The sequence below is a fragment of the Cricetulus griseus genome, chromosome X (genome assembly GCF_003668045.3).
Source record: "Cricetulus griseus strain 17A/GY chromosome X, alternate assembly CriGri-PICRH-1.0, whole genome shotgun sequence".
Lineage (NCBI taxonomy): Eukaryota > Metazoa > Chordata > Mammalia > Rodentia > Cricetidae > Cricetulus > Cricetulus griseus.
Genome location: NC_048604.1, coordinates 106,673,312 through 106,685,566, shown reverse-complemented (window position 1 = coordinate 106,685,566; position 12,255 = coordinate 106,673,312). Strand labels below are relative to the sequence as shown.

Genomic DNA, 12,255 nt, shown 5'->3' with positions numbered 1-12,255 from the left:
CTCCCTTGTGTAGATGTCAAATACATCCCTATGGTGCATGAGAGGAAAGACCCTTGTGATTTAGCCAGGCATGGGCTGCTGCCAGCATTCATTAGGTTATCATCATGACTTTTTCTGACCCAGTAAAAAGCAGTGATGATGATAATTTATTGATGTGTGGGAAACATCAAGTTTCCTAGTGGGAAAAAACAAATATGAAAGGAATAACCTACATATTGCATACATTCATTCCTAGAGTAAAACTTCACAAAATTGTGTGCACGCTTTGAAACACCCCAAACAAAGAGATAGCTAGTTTCCTTCTTGTCACATCTTGAATTATTTGTAGCCAACTGACATCACTTTGTTAGAAGTGTGTCTACTAATAATGTTATTGCTCACTGTTTTTTTTCCCCTGAGACCAATGGAATATTTTGAAGCTTCCTTAGCACAAAACACTAATTGTTTGTGTTTATGATCCTTAATGATAATTGGTGGCTTGTCTCTTGTTGCTTTTCTGTCTGTTACTTTGGGCCACATGCATGTAACTTAAGATGTAAGATTCCATCTTCTGGTTTGTCAGAGGTCCTGTGGAGTGACTATTGCTTACATTTGAAACAGAGTTCCAAGATTCCTTGTCCTTAACATTACAAATGGAAAAAGGACAAATAGAGTGTTACTGATTAAAGCAACACTGTATTTCTATTGCTTTCCAGTTGACAGGATAGACATTGGGAAACAATATTTGTAAATGATGTGTCTGATTTGTTACTCATTTTGTTTTTATTATTATTTGTTTGTTTTATATTAGTCTCTTGTAACCCAGATTGGCTTCAGTCTCCCTATGTAGTCCAGATGAGCTTGAAATCCTGATCCTGCTGTCTGCACTTTCTGATTTCTAGGTTTACCATCATACCCCACTTCCATGGCTTCGTATATCTGATAAAAGATTTGTATATAGAATTCCCAAAACCCAACAATAGAAAACAAACTGTTTGAAAAATGTAGGCAAAAGACTTGACTAGACACCTCACCAAAGATGTATGTATGGCAGATAAAATGTTCAGCCACCAGTGGCATGTATGACTTACTTAATTGTAAATGTGTGTAGATTTGGTGTAGTTCTAAAAATGTTTATGTAATTCAATGCATGGTGAAAGAGGTGCAAGTCCCTTTAGTGATTTGGTGTTTAGGCATCACTAATCTTTGTTCTACCAAAGGATTTTTTAAACCTAGTTTTAGCCTGAAATTGCAGCAGATGCAAAGATTTCTGTCTCTCAGCAGTAATCACACCCTTTCCAGAATACACATGCACACTTAGATCCATGTGTATATGCATGTGCTCACACTCTCACATGCAGTTGTCTTAAAGGACCAGATTCTGTGCTTCCAGAGCCACAGGATATGAGGGTGACACCAGATGCTCTGGTGAAGATGATAGTGCCCTCTGTACAGCTGAGACAATATGGGCAAGCTTCTCTACTGCAGACCACAGATGGCCTTGTTGTCAGCCTATCACTATCAGTTGGAAGAAAATGTTTGCAAAAGTGTTGACTCCTATCAAACAGAGCTACTTCTACCTTTGGAAGTCCCTGATCCGCCAGTGCAGCCTCCTCCTTCTTCCACTTGGCCATCCCTTGCTGTGATCATGGGTCATGTCAGGAAATGTGATGCCGGCTGTCCACAAACTTTTTAAGGAATTGCAGACTGTTTTGTTTTCAATTTTCACAATGCTAATTACCTGTGGTTCCTTATCCCCAAATACAGTGTTGTGCACATTTTAATGATATGTGTGTAAAATGTGAATAATGGAATTTTGTCTGTCTGTAACAAACATGTAACTTTTCATGTTGTTCTAGGATTGCCTGTTATGGAGAATAATATGTGGTGCTGTGGCATGCTTGTACTGAATCACATAACAAGTATGAACTTCCTGTCCATTACCTGCTTGCCTGTTCCATTTATGATTAGCAGGGACACAAGAATTCCAGAGAGTCCATGTACATATGTCTGTTAATAGGGATACTGTTGCATAAGAAACAACCTGGTGCTAAAGATTGGTCTTTGTCATGCCTAAGCATGGGCATAGCTATGGAACTCTCTGTATCCACACTGAGCTTGCTTGTGGTCAGTTCTTGTGGCTTTACCCTGAACTCTGCCCTGTCAAAAAATGCACATTTGTGCTTGGTGCTTACCACATACCAACATATCCTCTTGCTTGACTTTAACAAAATAAATAGTTTCTCTTAAAATAAAAATGTCTTTATTTCCTACATTATAGCTTTGTACAAAAATGAAAATACCAGTGATGGGCAAGTAGCCCCTGGGAAAAGGGCATGAGCATGGTGCCCTGAGTTCAAATAACATCAGTATCCTCCACAAAAAAAATCCTATACCAGTCACAGTAGCAAACACTTGCACTCTTTGTCCTTGTTGGAATGGTGAATGGCAGGACCCACAGCATAGTTGTTCCTTCTGTATGTAGGTGACAAACATATCCCTAGGGGGGCACAGTAGGCAAGATTCTTGTGATTTCAGGCTCTGTGTGTTTTGTCCTTGCTAGGTCAACTGTGACCATTCATCTATCCTAATTCTCTGACTCAACCAAAAATCAGTGGTGATAATTAATGTGTGGGATCGGGTATGGTTTCTTGGTGGTTAAAAACAAAATGAATTGAACAACATACAATATATGTTGAGTGTACTGAATCAAAGATTAAAATCCTAAGAGCATTAACATACCACCAACAACACTTTTTTCCAATTCATGACATTGTCCTTTATACTACCACTTTCTAAGCAGCCTTTCTGCTCCATCTGATCCCCCTTGTGGCCATGGACTATTCATTCTACCAATCTCTTGAAATCTTCCTTAACTCCCATGCCTTTCTCTCTCACCTTCCTAGGCACATGAAACTAGAAACATGGGTTCTTTGGGAGGTTATAGGAGGAGTTAGTCTGGGATACATAGTTTTTGCTGTTGAATCTGAAGTCTGCTGAGCAGAAAGTACCTTGTCTGATGGTACTCTGCTTTTGTCTGAGCAGAGTTTTGTCCCCTACGTGGCTCATCTTAGTACCTCAGATGCAGCCCATCACTTTACTTCAAGGCTAATGTTTATTCTTTTCAAAGCCTTGTTCTTTTTTTTGCAGATGTTGTTATTTGAATTAGAAAAAAGATTGTTTTACATGTCAATCCCAGTTCCTTCCCCCTCCCCTCCACCCCTACCACCTCCCAACTAAAACTCTACCTATCACATATCCTTTCTGCTCTCCAGCAAGGGTGCGGCCTTCCATAGGGGGTCATTAGAGTCTATCATATGCTTTGGGATACGGCTTAGGCCCACCCCTGTGTGTCTTGGCTCATGGAGTATCCCTCTATGTGGAATGGACTCCCAAAGTCCACACCTATGCTAGGTATAAGGACTGATCTACTACTGAAGGCCCCATAGATTTCTGAGGTCTCCTCACTGACACCCATGTTCACCCAGGCTGGTGAAACCCACAGAAACAACTAGCCTGAACAACGGGGAGCTCTTGGTCCCCAGAATGATAGCTGGGAAATCAAAGCATTGTTCATACAAATGTATCATGATAGCTCTTTGCCCAGAGGCAGAGGTGGGATGGACACCAGTTCAAGTCTAGTCTTGACTATACAATTAGTATGAGGCCAGAGTGGCCTACATGAGTCTTTTTCCCAGATGAAATAGCATCAAAGATAGTACACCTTGTCAAGCCTGGTTATCTGGGTTGCCTGATATCCTGGGCAACAAAGGGTATTGACTTCCAGGTGTATGCCAGCTGAGGATTCATCTTGCCCCTTTCATTACTTAAATTTCTGTCTTCAATCACAAGTTTAATTATGTTAGTCACTTACTTCTTGTTGCCAAGCCTGTGATGGGACAGGCATTTCACCTATCTCAGAAGAAGCATGTGTACTATCAGTTATTTACAATTCCACTCTTAACTTTTCTAACCATCTGCTACTTAAAATATCTGTCCTGGTGGTTTTGGTGTTTTGTTATTGGTTTGGGATTGTGTGTGTGTGTGTGTGTGTGTGTGTGTGTGTGTGTGTGTGTGTGTGTGTGTGTGTTATGTTTTGGTGAACTTGTTACAAGCTAGAGTTATCTGGGAAGAAGAATCTCAGTTGAGCCTCCATCAGATGACCCGTAGGCAAATCTACACGCCAGTGTCCTGTTTAATAATGTGGGAGGGCTCAGCCCAACACAGGGTGATGCCACCCTTGGGCAGGTGATCCTGCATTCTATAAGAAAACAGTCTGGGCAAGACATGGGAAGCAAGCAAGTAAGCAGCACCCCTGCTTCAGGTCCTGGCCTGACTTCCTGGATGATGAACTACAGCATAAGTGGGAATAAACATTTTACCAACATGTTTTTGTTTATAGTGTTTTACCACAACAATAGAAACCCTAGCTAAAAGGCCTTCCTATCAAAAATATTTTTTGCCCATGCTTTATGGTAGATATTTGTAATCATAGCCATTCTTCAGGCTGAGAAGGATTGCAAGGTTAAGGCCTCTCGGAGATAGTTAGGGAGCCTAGCTTCAATATCCAAAACTAGACAAAAATAATTTGTTCAGAATTAATAAGCTGAAGAGGATGGCTATAAATATGTTCCTCCCCAGATTGCTCAAGCATTAGAAGGGATTTCTACTATCAGCCTGCAAGAGCCCCTCACCCTGCTTGTCCAGGGTAATTCCAATAGGAACACCACAACCCTCAATATTCTCCCATTTCAGCTTTCATTATTTTGCATCCGAATCCACCATTCACCTACATCCTGGTGCATTCCTACCTTGCAGAACAAGGCAGGTCTTAGGCATGTGTTGGCATCCTATCTGCTCATTTCTAACACTTGGACACTTGGAAGAAATATCAAACAACTTCCACCTCCTTTTGGCTTCCTCTGTTCATCTTCTCCCCTATAGCATGTGTTTGTTGTGACTCACAGGGCTTCTCTCATCCTCTCTCTTGGCCTGGCACCTGAAAGTGTCTGTTTCCTTCTGGAATGCAAGTTCCTTGATTTAATATATATGCACTCTTCCTGTGTGCAGCTTTGCACTTTATTTTAATGTTATTTTATGTGTATGCCTGCATGTCTCTGCACCACATACAAGCCTGCTACCCACAGAGACCAGAAGAGTTTTTGGAAGCCCTATAACTGGAGTTACAGACAGCTGTGAGCTACCCTGTGGGTGTTGGGAACTGAACATTGATCTTTTAGAACAGCAGCTCTTTTAACACTGAGTCACTTCTCCTGTCCCTTTGCAATTATTTTCATCATTTTTTATGGGTAACCAGATGGTATCTTTTTTTTTAATTAGTTAAAAATCGGAACAAGCATGCTTCACATGTCAATCTGTTCGCCTTCTCCCTCCCTTCCCCCAACTCTTCCCCCCAACCCACCACCTGCCCCCCATCCACACTCAACTCCCCATGCAGGGTAAGGCCCTTGATGGTTGCTCCCCAAAGTCCACCACATGATCCTGGGCAAGGCATAGGCCCTCCCCCATGTGAACAGGCCAAGAGTGCATCCCTTCACGTGGGATGGGCTTTCAAAGTCTCTTCTTACACCAGGGAAATCACTAATCCACTACCAGAAGCCTCCTAGAGTGCTTAGGCCACCTAATTGACATCCATGTTCAGGGGTCTGGATCAGTCCTGTGCTGGCCTCCCAGACAGAGGTCTGGGGTCCATGTACTCCCTGTAATTCAGGCCAGCTGTTTCTTGTGGGGTTTACCAGCCTGGTACTGAACCCTTGGATCATCATTCCTCCCTCTATGCAACTAGGTTCCAGAGTTCAGTTCAATGTATATCTGTGGGTGTGTGCCTTTGCTTCCATCAGCCACTGGATGAGGGCTCTAGGATGGCATAAAAGGTAGTCATCAGTCTCATTATAGGGGCAGGGCAATTAGGTTATCCTCTCCATCATTGCCTAGATTGTCAGTTCGTGTCTACATTGTATATAAATATCGAAATCTCCCTAGTGCCAGATCTCTCCTCAGATGTATGATGGCTCCCTCTGTTACATTATCTCTCAACCTGATCTCCTCTATTCTTCCCCCAACTCAACATTTCTGCTCCTCAATTTCCTCCTCTCCCCTCCTCTTCTCCTGCTCTCATTCTGGCAGGTCCCTCTCCCCTTCCCTCATGCTCCCAAATACCTCAGGAGTTCCTGCCCTTACCATTCTTGGGTTCCATGCATTTATCCCTTAGAGTCCTTCATGTTGCCTAGTTTCTTTGGTGAAGAGGATTATAGGCTGGTAATCCTTTGCTCTATGTCTAAAATTTGTATATGAGTGAGCACATACCATGTTTGACTTTTTGTGACTGGGTTACCTCACTCAGGATGGTTTCTTCTAGTTCCATCCATTTGCCTGCGAATTTCAAGATTCCATTGCTTTTTTCTGCTGAGAATTACTTCATTGTATAAATGTACCACAATTTCTCTAGCCATTCTTCAGTTGAGGGACATCTAGGTTGCTTCCAGATTCTGGCTATTACAAGCAATGCTGCTATGAACATGGTTGAACATATGTCCTTGTTATATGAATTTGCATTATTTGGGTATATACACAAGAGAAGAATTGCTGGATCTTGAGGTAGACTGATTCCCATTTTTCTGAGCAACCAGAAAAATGATACTGATTTCCAGAGTGGTCTTACAAGTTCACACTCCCACCAGCAATGAAGGAGTTTTCCTTTTTCTCCACATCCTCTCCAGCATAGATTTTCATTGGTATTTTTGATTTTAGCCATTCTGACAGGTGTGAGGTGGTATCTCAGAGTTGTTTTGAATTGCATTTCTCTGATGACCAAGGATTTTGAGCACTTTCTTAAGTGTCTTTCAGCCATTTCAGATTCCTCTGTTGCGAATTCTCTATTTAGTTCTGCACCCCACTTTTTAATTTCATTTTTTGGTGTTTTGGTGGCTAGCTTCTTGAGTTCATTGTGTATTTTTGAGGTCAGCCCTCTGTCAGATGTGGGGTTGGTGAAGATCTTTTCCCATTCTGTGGGCTGTCGTTTTTGTCTTACAGACTGTCCTTTGCCTTACAGAAGCTTCTCAGTTTCAGGAGGTCTCATTTATTAATTGAAGATCTCAATGTCTGTGCTACTGGTGTAATGTTCAGGAAGTGGTCTCCTGTGCCAATTTGTTCAAGGGTATCTCCCACTTTCTCTTCTTGAAGATTCGGTGTGTCGGGATTTATGTTGAGATCTTTGATCCATTTGAACTTAAGTTTTGTGCATGGTGACAGGTATGGATCTATCTGCAATCTTCTGCATGTCCAAAATCAGCTGTGCCAGCACCATTTGTTGAAGATGCTATCTTTTTTCAATTGTATAGATTTAGCACCTTTGTCAAAATTAATGTGTTTGGAGGTGTGTGGGTTAATATCAGGGTTTTCAATTTGATTCCATTCGTCTATCTGTCTATTTTGTGCCAATTCCAAGCTGTTTTCAGAACTATGGCTCTATAATAGAGCTTGAAGTCAGGGGTGGTGATGCCTCCAGAAGATCCTTTATTGTACAGAGTTGATTTGGATATCCTGAGTTTTTTATTTTTCCATAAAAAGTTGAGTATTGTTTTTTCAATGTCTGTGAAGAACTGCATTGGGATTTTGATGGGGATTGTGTTGAATCTTGTTGCTTGTATATATGTTTTCAGGGCTGACCATTTGGTATTGGATAACAAGTTGATATGCCCCTTCTGTGTGTAAGACTATTCCTCGCTCTCTCTCTCTGCATTCCTTAGTTGCCTGTAGATCTTTTTGTCGGGCTAGGAACCCAAGGTTTCCTCCATCCATGTTGACACATCTAGTGTTGTCCTTGTTCAGCTCACATTTAGGCAGTCAGGTTGGTGAGACTTTTTGGATGTCGCTTCTGACATTTCTAGAAGACACAATCTCACAGCAAACTCCCTGATCCTGGGGTTCTTGCGGGCTTTTTTGCTCTTCTGCAGTGATATCTGAGCCTTAGGTGCACGGATAGACTTGTAGATGTATCAGTTGGGTCTGGGCTCCACAACTCTTTATTTTGATTGGTTGTGGTTTTCTGTAATGATCTCCTTCTGTTGCAAAGACAAGTTTCCTTGAAGAAGGATGAGAAATACATTTGTCTCTGAGTATAAGGGCAAATAGTGTGTAATTAGAGATGATGCTGGTTTAGTAAAGTCGTGGTTGTAGGTTCTCTTCTAAGATCTATGTTTTCACCAACCATGGGTAGTTGACTGGGTTTCTAGTAATTTCCCTCTTATTGATTAGGTTATTTTTGAAATTATAATTACATTATTTACCCCTTCCATTTCCTCACTACAAACTTTCCTGAGTGCCCTTCATTGCTCTCTTTCAAATCATGACCTCTGTGTGTGTGTGTGTGTGTGTGTGTGTGTGTGTGTGTGTGTGTGTGTGTGTGTGAAACGTGCTTGGTCCATATATTATTACTTGTATGTATATGTTTTCAAGTGTAACCATTTGGTGTAATGTGGTTTTAATTTTCAAAAGTGAATGTTGGTAGACATGGCAGGGTCTCTTGGTGGGATGTTCTCTGGGCAGCCTCCTGGTCCCCCGCCACCTCTGCCCAGGCTTACAAGCCAGGCCTTGTTTCAGCAAGCAGCACCCAGGGCTCCAAAACTGTCTAATAAAACTTTGGTGGACGAGTTGGAGTCATCTTTTGAGGCTTGCTTTACCTTCCTTGTGAGTCAGGATTATGTCAATGGAACTGATCAGGAGAAAATTTGAACTGGTATTGATCAGTGTATCCAGAAGTTTTTGGACATTGCAAGACAGACAGAATGTTTTTACTTACAAAAAAGTTTGCAGTTGTCTTTCCAGAAACCAGATCAAGTTATCAGAGAGGAAGTCTCAGAACTAAGGAGTGAACTGCAGCAAAAAGATGCGCTGGTCCAGAAGCACTTGACAAAGCTGAGGCACTGGCAGCAGGTGCTGGAGGACATTAATGTGCAGCCCAAGAAGCCAGCTGAAATCCCCCAGGACTCCTTGGCCTACCTGGAGCAGGCATCAGCAAATATTCCTGCACCTCTGAAGCAGGCCTAAGAGCACTCTGGCCTGGGGTGCGGCCTATACTCCTGCCAGACATCTTTCCTTAAAGATGTGGCCTCTGGAAGAACTCCATTGATAATGCGTGGGTGTTAGTTATTTATAAGGTGTGATTTAAATATGAAGCTTAGGCTGCTCTTAAACCTATGATTCCCCTGCTTCGGCCTCCTTAGTTCTTTAAATCCCTACAGTACTTTGTAAAAATGCCTAAAGCTTTGATAAACCAAGTACAGTTTTCTTTTGTTTTCTTTTAACTCTTTAAGGAATTTTGGACTGTGAGGGTGATCACACATATTCTTACATGGCCTTTGCCATTTGTTTTGACGTTTTGTCCATTTTGTGGGGTTTTCTAGTTGTGAATTTGGTAAAAACTGAAGGAAAAGATTTTTTAATAGTTTGAGAAGGCAGAGGACATAGGGTTTGGTGTTGGCCTTAATCATCCATGGTAGAATAGGCAAATCTGTGAATTTGCTATAGTTCAAAAGTTTTGAACTACAACCTAGATAACAAGGCTTGACAAGGTGTACCATCTCTGCTGCTGTGTCATCTGGGACAAGGACTCAGGTAAGCCATTCTGGCCTCATACTCATTGTGTAGTCAAGACTAGACTTGAACTGGTGTCCATCCCGCCTCTGCCTATGGGCAAAGAGCTATCAGAATGCATTTGTAAGAACAATGCTTTGATTTCCCACCTATCAGTCTGGAGACCAAGAGCTCCCCGTTGTTCATGTTAGCTGTTTCTGTGGGTTTCACCAACCTGGGACTGATCCAGACCCCAGGAATATGGGTGTCAGTGAGGAGACTTCAGAAATCTATGGGGCCTCCAGTAGTAGATCAGTCCTTATCCCTAGCATAGGTGTGGACTTTGGGAGTCCATTCCACATAGAGGGATACTCCATGAGCCAAGACACATGAGGGTGGGCCTAGGCAATATCCCAAAGGATATGATAGACTCTGATGACATGCTATGGAAGGCCTAACCCTCTCTGGGTAGCATAAAGGATATGTGATAGGTAGGGTATTAGATGGGGGGTGGTAGGGGTGGAGGGGAGGGGGAAGGAACTGGGATTGACATGTAAAGCAATCTTATTTCTAATTCAAATAACAACATCTGCAAAAAATAAAAGAATGCTTTGAAAAAATGGACTCTAAGCCTTGAAGTAAAGTGATGGGCTGCTTCTGAGGTACTGAGATGATTCAGATAGGTGACAACACTCAGCTCAGACAAAATCTTGCATCAGGCAAGGGACTTTATGCTCAGCAGTCATCAGATTCAACAGCAAAAACTATGTATCCCAGACTAACTCCTCCTATAACCTCCCAAAGAACCCATGTTTCTAGTTTCATGTGCCTAGGAAGGTGAGAGAGAAAGGCATGGGAGTTAAGGAAGATTTCAAGAGATTGGTAGAATGAATAGTCCATGGCCACAAGGGGGATCAGATGGAGCAGAAAGGCTGCTTAGAAAGTGGTAGTATAAAGGACAATGTCATGAATTGGAAAAAAGTGTTGTTGGTGGTATGTTAATGCTCTTAGGATTTTAATCTTTGATTCAGTACACTCAACATATATTGTATGTTGTTCAATTCATTTTGTTTTTAACCACCAAGAAACCATACCCGATCCCACACATTAATTATCACCACTGATTTTTGGTTGAGTCAGAGAATTAGGATAGATGAATGGTCACAGTTGACCTAGCAAGGACAAAACACACAGAGCCTGAAATCACAAGAATCTTGCCTACTGTGCCCCCCTAGGGATATGTTCACCATTCCAACAAGGACAAAGAGTGCAAGTGTTTGCTACTGTGCCTGGCCTAGGATATTTTGGGGAGGATACTGATGGCATTTGAACTCAGGGCAACCCTTTTCCCAGGGGCTACTTGCCCATCACTGGTATTTTCAATTTTGTACAAAGCTATATTGTAGGAAATAAAGATTTTTTCTTTCATTTTAAGGGACACTATTTATTTTGTTAAAGTCAAGCAAGGGGTTATGTTGTTATATGGTAAGCACCAAGCACAAATGTGCATTTTTTGACAGGGCAGAGTTCAGGGTAAAGCCACAAGAACTGACCACAAGAGAGATCAGTGTGAATACAGAGAGTTCCATAGCTATGCCCATGCCTATGCATGCCAAGGACCAATCTTTAGCACCAGGTTGTTTCTTATGCAACGGTATCACTATTCACAGACATGTACATGGACTCTCTGGAATTCTTGGGTCCCTGCTAATCAGACATGGAACAGGCAAGCAGGTAATGGATAGGAAGGTCATAATTGTTTTGTGGTTCAGTATAAGCATGGTAGTGCACTACATATTGTTACCCATAAGAGACAATCCTGGAAAAACACTAAAACGCACATTACAGACAAACAAAATTCAATTATTCACATTTTACACACATATCATTAAAATGCTCACAACACTGTATTTGGAGATTTAAAAAAACCACAGTAAATAGCGTGGTGGAAATTGAAAACAAAATAGTCTGCAATACCTTAAAAAGTTTGTGGACAGCCAGCATCACATTTTCTGACATGACCCATGATCACAGCAAGGGATGGACAAGTGGAAGAAGGAGCAGGCTGCACTGGCAGATCAGGGACTTCCAAAGGTAGAAGTAGCTCTGTTTAATAGGAGTCAACACTTTTGTAAAGATTTTCTTCCACCTGATAGTGATAGGCTGTCAACAAGGCCATCTGTGGTCTGCAGTAGAGAAGCTTGCCCATTTTGACGCAGCTGTACAGAGGGCACTATCATCTTCACCAGAGCGTCTGGTGTCACCCTCATATCCTGTGGCTCTGGAAGCACCGATTCTGGTCCTTTAAGACAACTGCAAGTGCTTTTTCCGCCGACCAACCCAGAAACTAGGTGACTCAGTCTCTGCCCTTACCCAACTCCCGCCCAAAACATCACTCACCCCGACCACACAACCCGCCCCCAAGCATGCACCTGCCTTCTTGGGGTAGACATGACCAGGCAGGGAGGACCTCCCTGCTCCCTGAATCTGGTAGCACCCCACTCTTCCATCTCTTTACACCGACTGACCCAGGAATGAGGTGAGTGAGGCTCTGCCATTACCCAACCCCCACCCAAACCATCACTCACCCTGACCACACTGGGCCTGCTTTGGGTAGACACACACAGACATGGAGGAGCTCCCTGAATCTGGAAACACCCCACTCTTCCATCTCTTTCCGCC

General features: G+C 42.4%; 1 pseudogene; it reads left to right on the top strand.

Annotated features, from left to right (window-relative positions):
• The first annotated feature begins 8,511 nt into the window (after positions 1 to 8,511).
• LOC100752338 lies at positions 8,512 to 9,048 on the top strand (annotated as a pseudogene).
• Positions 9,049 to 12,255: the final 3,207 nt, after the last annotated feature.